Genomic DNA, 11,095 nt, shown 5'->3' on the forward strand with positions numbered 1-11,095 from the left:
AGATGGAGATAGTTCATTACAGGGCCTGTTCCAGCAACAGACAAGAAACGTGCAAGTGAAGCGTGTCACTGAGGACAAAGAGCGACAGACATTTTACCCGACAGACTTTCTTATTGACTGACCACACAAGGCTAGGCAAGCCTGCAGCACCTCCCGGCCCCGGCTTGTTCATGAGGGGACATCAGGAGGTGGGAGAGCTGACCCCAAAGGTCATTTCCAGACCACAAACCTAGAAAACTAAGCTAATTATATATATATGAAATCTTTTACATTAGGCAAGACTATTACAGCAATAACAGTGGTTATTGTGGTTCAGGTAATACAATATTCTTTTCTGATATGCTACCTAAGGTCTCAGACTAAACCCCAACATCTTTCATAACGCTAAAAATAGTCCCCCCCCACCACCAAAAAATATAACACAATCATTATTTTTGTTTTGCTTTGGTTTTTTTGCATTGTCACCTTGGTTGCCTCTTAGAACTGAACATGGGTCACAGTCACACAGATACGTTTAATACTTTCTTTTTCAGTTTTCCTGATCAGTTCACAGATCTCTCATGAATATTCTAGTTTATTAGGTGACTTTTAACTTCAAAGTTGAAGCAGATTATCCTAAACTTTCAGTTCCTCAAAAGCATCCATCAATTTCTCAAAAAAATCTCTCTGTTCTTTCCAAACCTTGCTCCATGCTGATGCCCCTGCCCACAGGACGCTCTGCCCACTACTGGCTAACTCCTTCTGCTCCTTCCTGCTAAGCACAGGCAGCCCTGCCTCTGGAGGCTTCCCTTCACCACTTGCTCCCACAGCCCCCAATGCCTCAGCCTTAGCAAACAGCACACTTGACTGTGCTCGCTTGTTAAGCTGTCTGACTTCTGCTCTAAGCTTAAGCTCTAAAGGGACAGGGAGCTACCTGTTTTATTCACAAGGGAAACTCTAGCACATAGCACGCATAATACATGCTCAATTAACAGCTTTTGGATAAAAGAACACATATCTATTTCAGCTACTTTTTAAAAAATTTATTTTTTGCTAAGGAAGATTGGCCCTGAGCTAACATCTGTTGCCAATCTTCCTCTTTTTTGGCTTGAGGAAGATTGGCCCTGAGCTAACATCTGTGCCCATCTTCCTCTATTTTGCATGTGGGTCGCTGCCACAGCATGACTGATGAGTGGTATGGGTTTGCACATCTGAACCCATAAACCCTGGCCACCAAAGCAGAGTGCACTGAACTTAACCACTACACCATAGGGCGGGCCCCTCAGCTACTTTTCAACACATCTTAAGCAAGCTTTCAGCTTAACTCTGAGCACCTAAGAAAACCTACATTTTCTAGAAAAAAAATGATCTTGTAACATTTGTATAGCAGTAGCTACAAAATAACACTGGTCTTGCTGCATGATATTTACGATTCATTTACCATAAACATGATACAGTACATAAACGATGTGAGTGTTTTTAATAACGGAAAATAACAAATTAAGAGAATCGACAGTAAGACAGTAAGCATTTTACCTTGTGACAATTACATGGGCTCCAATTCTGAAAACCAGCTTTCAATATTCCCCTTGTCACACCCCTGCTCCAGCCTGCTCTTGTTTGCTCCTCCGCCTTGAGCACCTCCTTGCTGGGGCCAGAGCTCAGGCTACCAAACATGTTAAAGGCCAAGGGAGTGGAGAATTCCTCTCCACCCTCAAAAGAATGAGCGGAAGTAAACCCTTTTCACCTTTCACATCAAAGGAACTGGAATCCGATCCTCTCCTGCCTAGCCAGGAGAAAAGTGCACATTTCTTTCCTGACATGCTTCTCACTGACCCAATCTCCTTAGGAGACAGCACGACAAAATTATTGATATTAAGCAATCCATTGAATGATTCAGTTGTTATATCAGCTGCATTATTCAATCAGTTGACAATTAGACGATTATTCAATGGCCACCTAAAGACCAGTTCTTTCAAACCTCTGTATTGCAGACCTCTTTCCCGGACTGCAGACCCTTATCCTATCCAACTGTCCACCCAAAACCTCTGCCTTGGAGCCATCCAGACATTTCAAACTCACAATGTCCACGGAATTCATTATTATCCTCTGAAAACAGTCTTCTCTCTAGTCCTCACTTCTGTTACTGGCACCAACTCAGGAGCCCAACGCACAAACATCAGCCCCAACACTCCCTCTCGCCCCTCACCCACACTCACCTGGTCGTCTCTGTAATTACCTAGATATCAGTCAAATCCCCCCACACCCCTGCTTCCCTATTGCCTCAAGCCAAGCCCTATAACCTCACTCCTGAACTAGCATAACTTCTTACCCCCTCGCCCACTGACTCACTGACAGAATTAGGGCATCTAACTCCATTCACCCATAACATTGCAGAGCAAGTTCTCCCTAGTCGTCTGTGGGGATCATGTCTGTCTGATCACCACTGTATTTTAACACTTAGCACAACTAGGCAGACAACAAATCGCCATATGAATGAATGAATGCATGGATGAGACAGCTAATACTCCCAGAATTAAATTCTGCTGCCTGCCAGAAGCTCAAATTAATGTTTGTCTAAACATTTGTCTCTGAAGAAATGAAGACTCAGTAACCTAAGGTTCACACCCAAAGGCAAACCACCATTCTACACACTCACACATGTACTCATATCTATGGCTTTTTATTCTTACTCAGGCTGCCTGACCCGACGGAGCTATTCTGTGATAAAGTGTATAGAACTGTGGAGAACAATTGTTTCCTGGGAAAAAAAAAAAACTGTAAAAATGCAGAGCACAGCTCTTCTAGATACCTTCCAGGACATAATGGACAAACACACCATCATCTTCAAGTCCTCTATGGCCTGGAGAAGGCGTTGGCCTTTAGAAGAGAAGCCCCGTGCTAATATCCAGATAAATCCCAGCATTCTGAAACAAGGCCACCTTCCACAGTCACCCACTGGGGAAATCCATGTGAGCCCATAATCAAGCTGAGGAAAGAGGCATTTCCGTGTTATGCAATCATGTATATGCAATCATGTCCATTCGCTTATGAAACTTTAACAATTTGCACGAGCAGAAAATGACAAGAACATCCTTACTCTCTAATCCAGTAATTAGTCCCTAAAGAAAAATTTGTTAACCCCAAGTGGTCAGCAAATGACTATAGTTGTTAAACAGGGCCATTCCAAGCAGTCTCAGGCCTGCCTTCCAGACCTCTCCCACAATGCCAACACACAACAATCACATCCATGAAAACTCTCCCAGGCAGGATGAGAGGGAAGGTGCTGGAAGCAGACTGCCTGCGCTCGAATCCTGGCTGAATGGCTTTCCAGTTGTGTGACCTGGGACAATACACTTACCTCTCTGCGCCTCAGTTTTCTCACATTTAAATGGAGGTGATAATAGCCCTGCCTCGTGGGGTTGTATTAATGATTATAAGAGTTAATATTTCTTAGCAGAATGCCTGGCACAATCTGAGGGCTCTGTGTTGGTGACAGAAATATAAACTATAATTATATTACAATATTAATATATTAGCATTAGTATTAATCTCATTCCCCTCCTTCCATCTCCACAGAGGATTCTATCCCTTACCAGTCCTCTGAAATACTAACAGCAGTGGTTCTCCAAGTTTAGCATGCACCAGAATCATCGGGAAGGCTTCTTAAAACACAGATGGCTATGCTCCACACACAGAGCTTCTGATTCAGGGGGCTGGAGTAGAACCTGAGAATGTGCATTTCTAACAAGTTAATCTCAGATATGTGGGTTCTGCTGCTCTGGAAAGACATGCTGAGAAACACTGACTAAGGGGGCCTCACTTCATCAGTGGAGGAGAGTGTATGGACCCAAACACCCAGGGCTTTCTATGGCCTTCTACACACATAGTATGCTCTTCCTGGACTCCTTCATCTTCATAACTCCACCAAAAATTCCAAACTCATCTCAAGCATCAGGAGCCCTCCAGGCCTCCACGCCAGAATCTGCAACACCATACTGTCATCAATGAAATCAGCTCCAGGAGACTAGGAGCTCCTTGGCAATCAGGACCTTGCCTTACTCAGTGCCTGGGACATAGAAAACTCTCAATAAATGGTGATGATAGAATGAAAACTGGGAGGGCCCATGGCCAAAGGCATCCCTGGAGAACCAACCAAACTAGAAGGTCTTAGAGACCAAGGACCTTTTTCTCAGAATGTTCATGGGACATGAAGTGCCCCGAGTGCCCGATGAGCCCATGATTCCTCCCACCCCAGCCAACAGCCTCTTCTCCGCTCAGTGGACCAAGAGTCCTTTGCCTCCAACCACAACTCGCCCTCTCTCTCTGTGAAGGCAATGGAGCTTCAGCTTCCGGCCTCTCGCTGGCATAGGCCCCTACGAGTGCTACACATCGCTGGGAGATGCTGAGTGTTCTCAGGGAGAGGGTTGTAATCAGGAAGCATTTTTATGTAAGCATTTCTGGTAAACTGCCCAAAAAGAGCTCAGCAGAAAGAGACAGAAATCTCCAACATATGGTTGTAATTTCTTTTTCCATTCTAAATAAACATTCACTTTCATCACTAATTTTGTATTATTTTTCTTAAAGAGGATCCCCAAATAGTTTACCTTTCAGGTCTCACAAAATCTGGATCTGCCCATTTCACACCTGGTGCATACTCTTCTCCTCGGCCCTTACGCTTTTCTGGGAATTTCTCTAATTCATCACCCACTCTGCCCCTGCATTACAGCATCTTAACCAAGCCAAGCACACTTTTATAAACATGTTCTAGGTAGGATCTCAAATGCTCCTAGAGAGGAGTTCAAGGTGGCTGTCAATTTCACTGTTAAGTGAAGACAGAGAAAAAAGAAATTATGCCAAGCACTATCCAGGCAGAATATCCTACCTGATCCTCCCAACACAGGCAAAAAGCCTTTCTTCAACACCTTAAGGTAATTTAAATATGAAACCTCTCCATTTTTCTGTGTAATTACCAACAATCATAAGGAAACTTTTAAGAAAGCAAATGCTCTCCATGTCAGGAAATATTATTTAAAATTCTAACTACTATTTTCATTCTCATCTTATACGGTATAATAATTTTAATTTGAAAATCACTTTTGTGGTTTACATGCACTTAAGGAAACTGTCAGTTGAGTTGTTATGGATCATTTACGCAAAGGCTAAATTAGGAATTTTAGGATTCCTTCCCAAATAAGTGTATTGTAGGATTCTACACTTCTAGAGATAGATTTAAGGAAAAATAGATATATCTTTTAAAATAAATATTAGATATATTCCTGTATGATTTTAGATTTATACACACAAAGTCCTTTCTGGGTGACAACAGCGGGCTCTATTCACCTGGAAGCTATGCAAAGAAATGAAGTTGAAATATGTTAAAATACATGAATAGTATGAAAATCAGCTGTTACTTCAATGTGTAATATACAAGGAATACATATAAAGTTTTAGTAATTTGCCCGACTTGGATATATTAGGTCCTGAAAAATACACTAAGGAAGACACAAATTTTACATTTTAAAAATACCTGCTCATCCTCTTGTCCTAGATTGGTCATAGTTTAACCACACGAGTAGAATGAAAACAGCGTTCATTTTATTCATGACAGTTACTTTGACTGCCAGGACATGGATTGTTTCATGAATATAAATTTGAATTCTTATTCCATTAAATCTGCCAATTTACACTATCTGTCTCACAGCAGCATGGAATAGTGAAAAAGCATGGCTTCTGCACTTAGAAATGTCCACATTCAATTCCCAGGTCCACCAGTCCCCTTAAACCAATTGCTGGATTCCTCCTGCCTCGGTTTCTCATCAGTACGGGGAAAGTACTATCTACTTTGCATATTTTATGCGACTAACTGCCCAGCCTGGTGCTTGGCACAGAGGCGATTCTTAATAACTTTATTTTAAGGGTGGTTTTGATAACCCTTGTCACTTTGGATGTCAGCACAGGCTAATGACAAGACACTCTTCAAAGATTTACATTCTCCCTGTATTTAAATGTTTATTACCAGAGATCAAAGAGGAGCCGCGGAGACAAAGGCACAATGTGCCCTTGGTCTCTTTCTGTACATCCATCTGTGAGCAACGAGTGCTCTGAAGTTCCCCTTTCTATCAACACCTGTGCTACCCAACAGCACGCCAGCCTGGCCCTCCAGAGGTTCCCCTCGAACAGGCGTACTACAAATATCTGTGAAATTGAAATGCTGCTGACCCAAGTGAAAAAGGAATGCTAAGGGCAATCATAATTCATAGACCTGTTTGCGATTCAGTGTGTCGGTGAAACAGGTTTTCTCAAGTCCCAAGGTTCACGGAGAAACTGGTAACTATAAGTGGCCTCTGAAGATGTAACTTCCAGAGCACACTCACGTAAGCACCTGGACGCGGCTGAAACCCTCAGACATCGCAAAGAACTTCGTTCAACACGTCCTTATCTAGCTTACAGAAACCCAACCACATTTACAAGCCCTCAGCGCACAATTTGCTTAACAAATGGACAGTGGGCTGAGGAACTAATTGCGGAAGCAATCGCCTCTCAGGTTCACCACCACCATCACCGTATTTTTTTTTTTTTTCATGTGACAAGACACTCTGTACACAATTATCCTAAGGCTTCCTGCTCTCGTGCGGCTGAACAAATGTCTGCGCAAGGAACCAAAGTTGAATCTCCAGGTCTCCACGAAGGGAGCGCATCAAATCCCACAGAAGTCAGGGACTGACCTGCAGAAAGAGTCCCGGCGGTGGCGGTGACTGACTAACTCCAGGGCGCCCAGGGGAGACGAATGCCTGTCCTTTAAAATGCGTAGAAATCCTGGGGCAGGCTGCCCTCCCCCAAGGCGCTCTCCACCGGTCAACGCCTCGTATTTCTGCCTCCTGGCCTCAGAACACCTTTCTGACCCCTGAACCAGCAGCTCCGGGGTAGGAGCTCCCCTGAATTCCCATCCCGGTGCCTCGGGTTCCCCATCTCCCCACTTCTGTTGAGATCAGACACACCCGCAGGAAAGAGCACGCGGCGACCCCGATGCCCCGCCCGCGTGCGCTGCCAGGTGAGCCTGGCACCGCCCTCACCTGTCCGAGGCTGCGTCCCGGGGGCTGCAGAGGGGGCCGGCGCGCGCCCCTCACCTGCGCAGGACCTGCTGTCGCCGTGGCCGCCGCTCGCACGCGCAGGGAGCAGCCGGGAGGCGGCAGGGGAGGGGGCCTCGCCGAGGGCCGCCCGACTTCCCCAGCCCGGCACGCGAGCCCCGCCTTCAAGGGGAGGAGGCGGCCGCGCGTCACCTTTGAGCCGCCCCCGACCGAAGCGCGGGCGCGGCCGCCGGTGGCTTTGCCGGCTGTTGCGAGAAAGCGCCGCCGCCCGGTTCTGGGCACCGGCTGGGGGAAGAGGAAGAGGTTACTTGTAACTCATTCGTCTGGGTTGTCTCACAGGAAAAAGAAGATGAGTTTAAAAAGCTTGGCAGTGACTAGGAGAGTTGAGTCTACTCGCATTTTAGTTCAGAGTAAGGAAAGAGGACAAGTGTGGCTTGCAAACTTAAAATTGCTTAGTCACTTGTCGTCGCTGCTACTCCGAGGAGTGCACCCTTGCTCCCGTAGGTTCCTAAAGGATCAGTGGGAAGAGCGCAGCCTCTGTTTTTACCACCCTGACCCTGGCAAGAGGTACCAGAGCCAGGCAACCCCTCAAACCCGGGCCACCTGTGCGCAAATGTGGCTGGAAGTCGGCCACTCAGATGCACAGAGCTCTGTTTCCTGAGCCTTAGTTCCTCATCTATATAGATTAGCCGACCTACGAGCCCAGCGAGCTGCCCCAGTACAACAGACCCTTCAAGATCCATCCTAGGTGCGATGACGGGTGCTAAGTGTTCAGTAAATATTTGCCTTTTGTTCCTTTCCCTTGCGCTCTTTGGCTTCCTCCTCCCTCTATAATCCTCTTGCACTTTATTGACTCTTTATCTCTGCCTGGTCAGTTTCTTTTCCTGTCTGTTACCGAGCCCGCGTCCTCTGGGCGCCTAGTCTGTGCCCTGCCAAGCGTCGGGTGGCTCAGGAGGAGATACACAGGACACCATCCCTGCCTTCCAGGAGGTCAGGGACTCACACGCACACCCCACCACCCCCATGAAACAGCAGTTTTGAAATTAGATACAAGAGAGTTATAGAAACACGCTAAATTGGGTGTGGGACAGGCCCGGTATTGTATAGGTTTTTATGCGAGTGGGCGGTCTGTGAGGTGGAGAGGAGATTAATGGGGGTAATTGGGGGTTAAGAGGTCAGCTCTGGAGTCAGAAAGACCTCGAATCAAATCTTGGCTCGGCGACTAATTGTGTAAACCGGCGCGTTCGCCTAATGCCTCTGAATTTCAACTTTCCCTTCAATAAACTGAGATTAAAATCATAGCTATTGCATAGATTTTGAGAAATAATTAGATGATTTTCATACAGTACTTCCCACAGTGTCCTGGACCTTGAGAAGCACTTAGTAAAGGTCAGCTAATGATAATAACAGTACAGTAGGAAATGGAGCGGGCCCGGAAGAAGAAAATGTAGAACATGTGAGAACTTGAGGACATGATAGAAAGCAGTACTACCGTCATCGTGAAAAGTATAATAATAGCTGCCAGTGATGAACGTAACTGGTCACCAGTTTCTGCGCTAGGCATGTAACACATGATCACATTTAATTTTCAGAAACCTGTGAGACAGTTCATAATATCCCTAGTTTAAGATGAGAAAGATTAGCTTCAGAACTGTGAAAGGACCAGCCTGAAGGTATGAGTCAAGTTAGTAGCAGAGTCAGAGAACCTGAGGCCCATGGCAAGTCTGGGCTCTTTGCACTGTGCTCTCCCTGCAGGCTACATCCGATGCCCTTGAGAGCAGAGGGAATTCAGGAAAAGTATAAAAGAGAAAGAGCAGTAGGGAAGAGAAGTAGCAGCCTTACCTTTAAAGCCGACTGACAATACAAGTGAATTAAAATAGTAAGTGAACCCACACGAAAAGCTTTTTGCTTCTAACTCCTGCCACAATGGAGTTCCTGTTCTGTGGTTCCGGCAGTCCAACCGCAAGTTGCAAATGACTAACAGCATTTTTCAATCATTAAACTATAGAAAGTGAAACATCTAAAGATACAGAAATCTAAGGTCATACCTCCTCTCTTTCACCACAACATGCTCCTCTGTCCGGTTTCCTTGAGTCGTGTTTTTTTTTTTAATTGTTCAAACATGTTACCTGCCTCTTTCTAATATATTCCACCCGGGGAAGGAGTGTTTGCTTTAACCAGTTCAGCTTCACTGCATAACCAAACGCAGTACGTAGGACAGCAGTTGGACTCATCTAGGTGGCTGATAAATTTTCAGTACACTATGGTTACATTGAATTTCTTGATTTAAAGAGGTTTTGAACCAAGCCATTAGGCACTGTCAATGATATCATAATTGTTACTTTTTTAAAAATAAAATCTGCAGTTATAATGGGCTACCTTCTCTGTCTTGCCTTCTTAATTCATATGAGCAACAGGGTATTTGGCCTCTGAAGACACAACTCTATTGTCAATATGATAATTGAGGTGGAGATTTCTCACTCTCCACTCTTTTATTGGAATACTGTCAATTGCTTTTACGTCTTAGACAACATATGCTTGGTTGCATGGCAATCTGATAATTTCACCTGTTCTTTTAAGTATTCAGTGGCAGATGTGTCTTCTGCGGGTCCCATGTGCTCCTTTGCTGTCACAGCTGATGCTGCATGTCATAACAGTCAAAAGCACTGCAGTGGAAGTATCTTAGCAATGGCACTCTGCCTGTTTGAATGAGCCAGAGTGATTTAAACAGGATGAGTTACAATGGCTGTAGTCACCTAGAATCTCTGGCCATGAGGTTAAAGGAGTTTTCTTTAAAAGAGAGAAGACTGTTTATAAATGCACAGGAGCGAAAGTTCGGCTCTTCTCTGCTCCCAGGGAATCTCAACAGGCCTCCTTATGTCATCCCGCCAGAGCTGGCCATGCGGTCAGTCCAGTCTGGCTCTAGTTGGAGGACTCAAGGCTAGTCTTGGGAGTACAAGTCCCTTGAATGCCCAAGAGAAAGGTTTCTGAGATCTGCTAACAGTGATATAAGGGCTTGGCACCTAGCATCCCTCACATTTTCCTTCATTGGTGCTTCTTGTCATTTCTGGGCCAATAAAAGCTGAAGTAGAAAAACAATTGAGATACTAAACACATAGATCTAGACCTACCACGAGGTGAAACTAATGTCGTGGTTAAGGCAACATTTAGACATCTGTCCAGGTGGCATATGTTTAGTGTGTGCTATAAGGAAGCGTATGCCCTTTGTTACATGGCATTGAGAAAATGGTGTTCCTTTTATTGTTAGCACAATTAGTCTTTGTTATTATATTTGCTCAGTTAGGTGTTTTCTATCCTGTAATTGCCATGACAGATTATGGAAAGCATATCCCCTTTTTATAGTGGCAGGTGTGGAGAGACCAAATTTAGTGACTCACTCCAGTGCTGGCTGGGCCACTTAACTTACTATGTGTTTTTCTGCAGGTGGTCGGTAGGGTGTCAGTTTCTTGAACAAAAGAGCGCTCTCTAACAGAAAAGGAATCTTACTTTCCAATTACTCAGAAAGAAAACTTGTTATAAAACATTTCTTTGGAAACCAGCACTAGAATTTACTTGTCTTATTAAGAATAATCCTATGTAGCAAGTTATTTCAAATACCTACACATATATTTAACATAAGCTAGTTAGCTGGAAATGTTTATAGATAGTGAGTTGCTCAAACTTATAGTTTTATGGATATTATAGCTTTATGGGTGAGAATTTCTACGGCCAAGTTAAGCATCTAGTAATAGCTGCTTTTAAAAAGTTAAAATAGACACATGGTGGGTAAATCTTAAGAGCCTTAGTCCACTCATTCATCAGATGGGTACAGCAGACCCAAATTTGCTTTTTCAGGTGAAGCTTAACCTTGCTCAAGGGTATTCCCTCAGCACTAACATTTTTATGTCTGTGATCTGTATTCCATCCATTTAGCTATTGCTTAAACCTTCCCCCAGATTAAACCAGACAAGGAGAGCATGTCATACTGCACAGCATTGCTGTGGCCCCATGTAGAATAGCTTTTG

General features: G+C 44.6%; 1 protein-coding gene across 3 annotated transcripts in view; it reads right to left on the bottom strand.

Moving 5' to 3' along the window:
- MCTP2 (multiple C2 and transmembrane domain containing 2) overlaps nucleotides 1–7,160 on the bottom strand; it is a 240,164-nt gene extending 233,004 nt beyond the window's left edge. For 2 of the 3 annotated variants that reach the window (XM_058542374.1, XM_058542370.1), the window contains exon 1: nucleotides 7,056–7,160. The gene's annotated coding sequence lies outside the window, so the exon portion shown is untranslated. The remainder of the gene's footprint in view (nucleotides 1–7,055) is intronic. The other variant, XM_058542373.1, reaches the window with a different exon arrangement.
- Between the last annotated feature and the right edge of the window lie 3,935 nt (nucleotides 7,161–11,095).

The sequence above is a fragment of the Diceros bicornis genome, chromosome 5 (genome assembly GCF_020826845.1).
Source record: "Diceros bicornis minor isolate mBicDic1 chromosome 5, mDicBic1.mat.cur, whole genome shotgun sequence".
Taxonomy (NCBI): domain Eukaryota; kingdom Metazoa; phylum Chordata; class Mammalia; order Perissodactyla; family Rhinocerotidae; genus Diceros; species Diceros bicornis.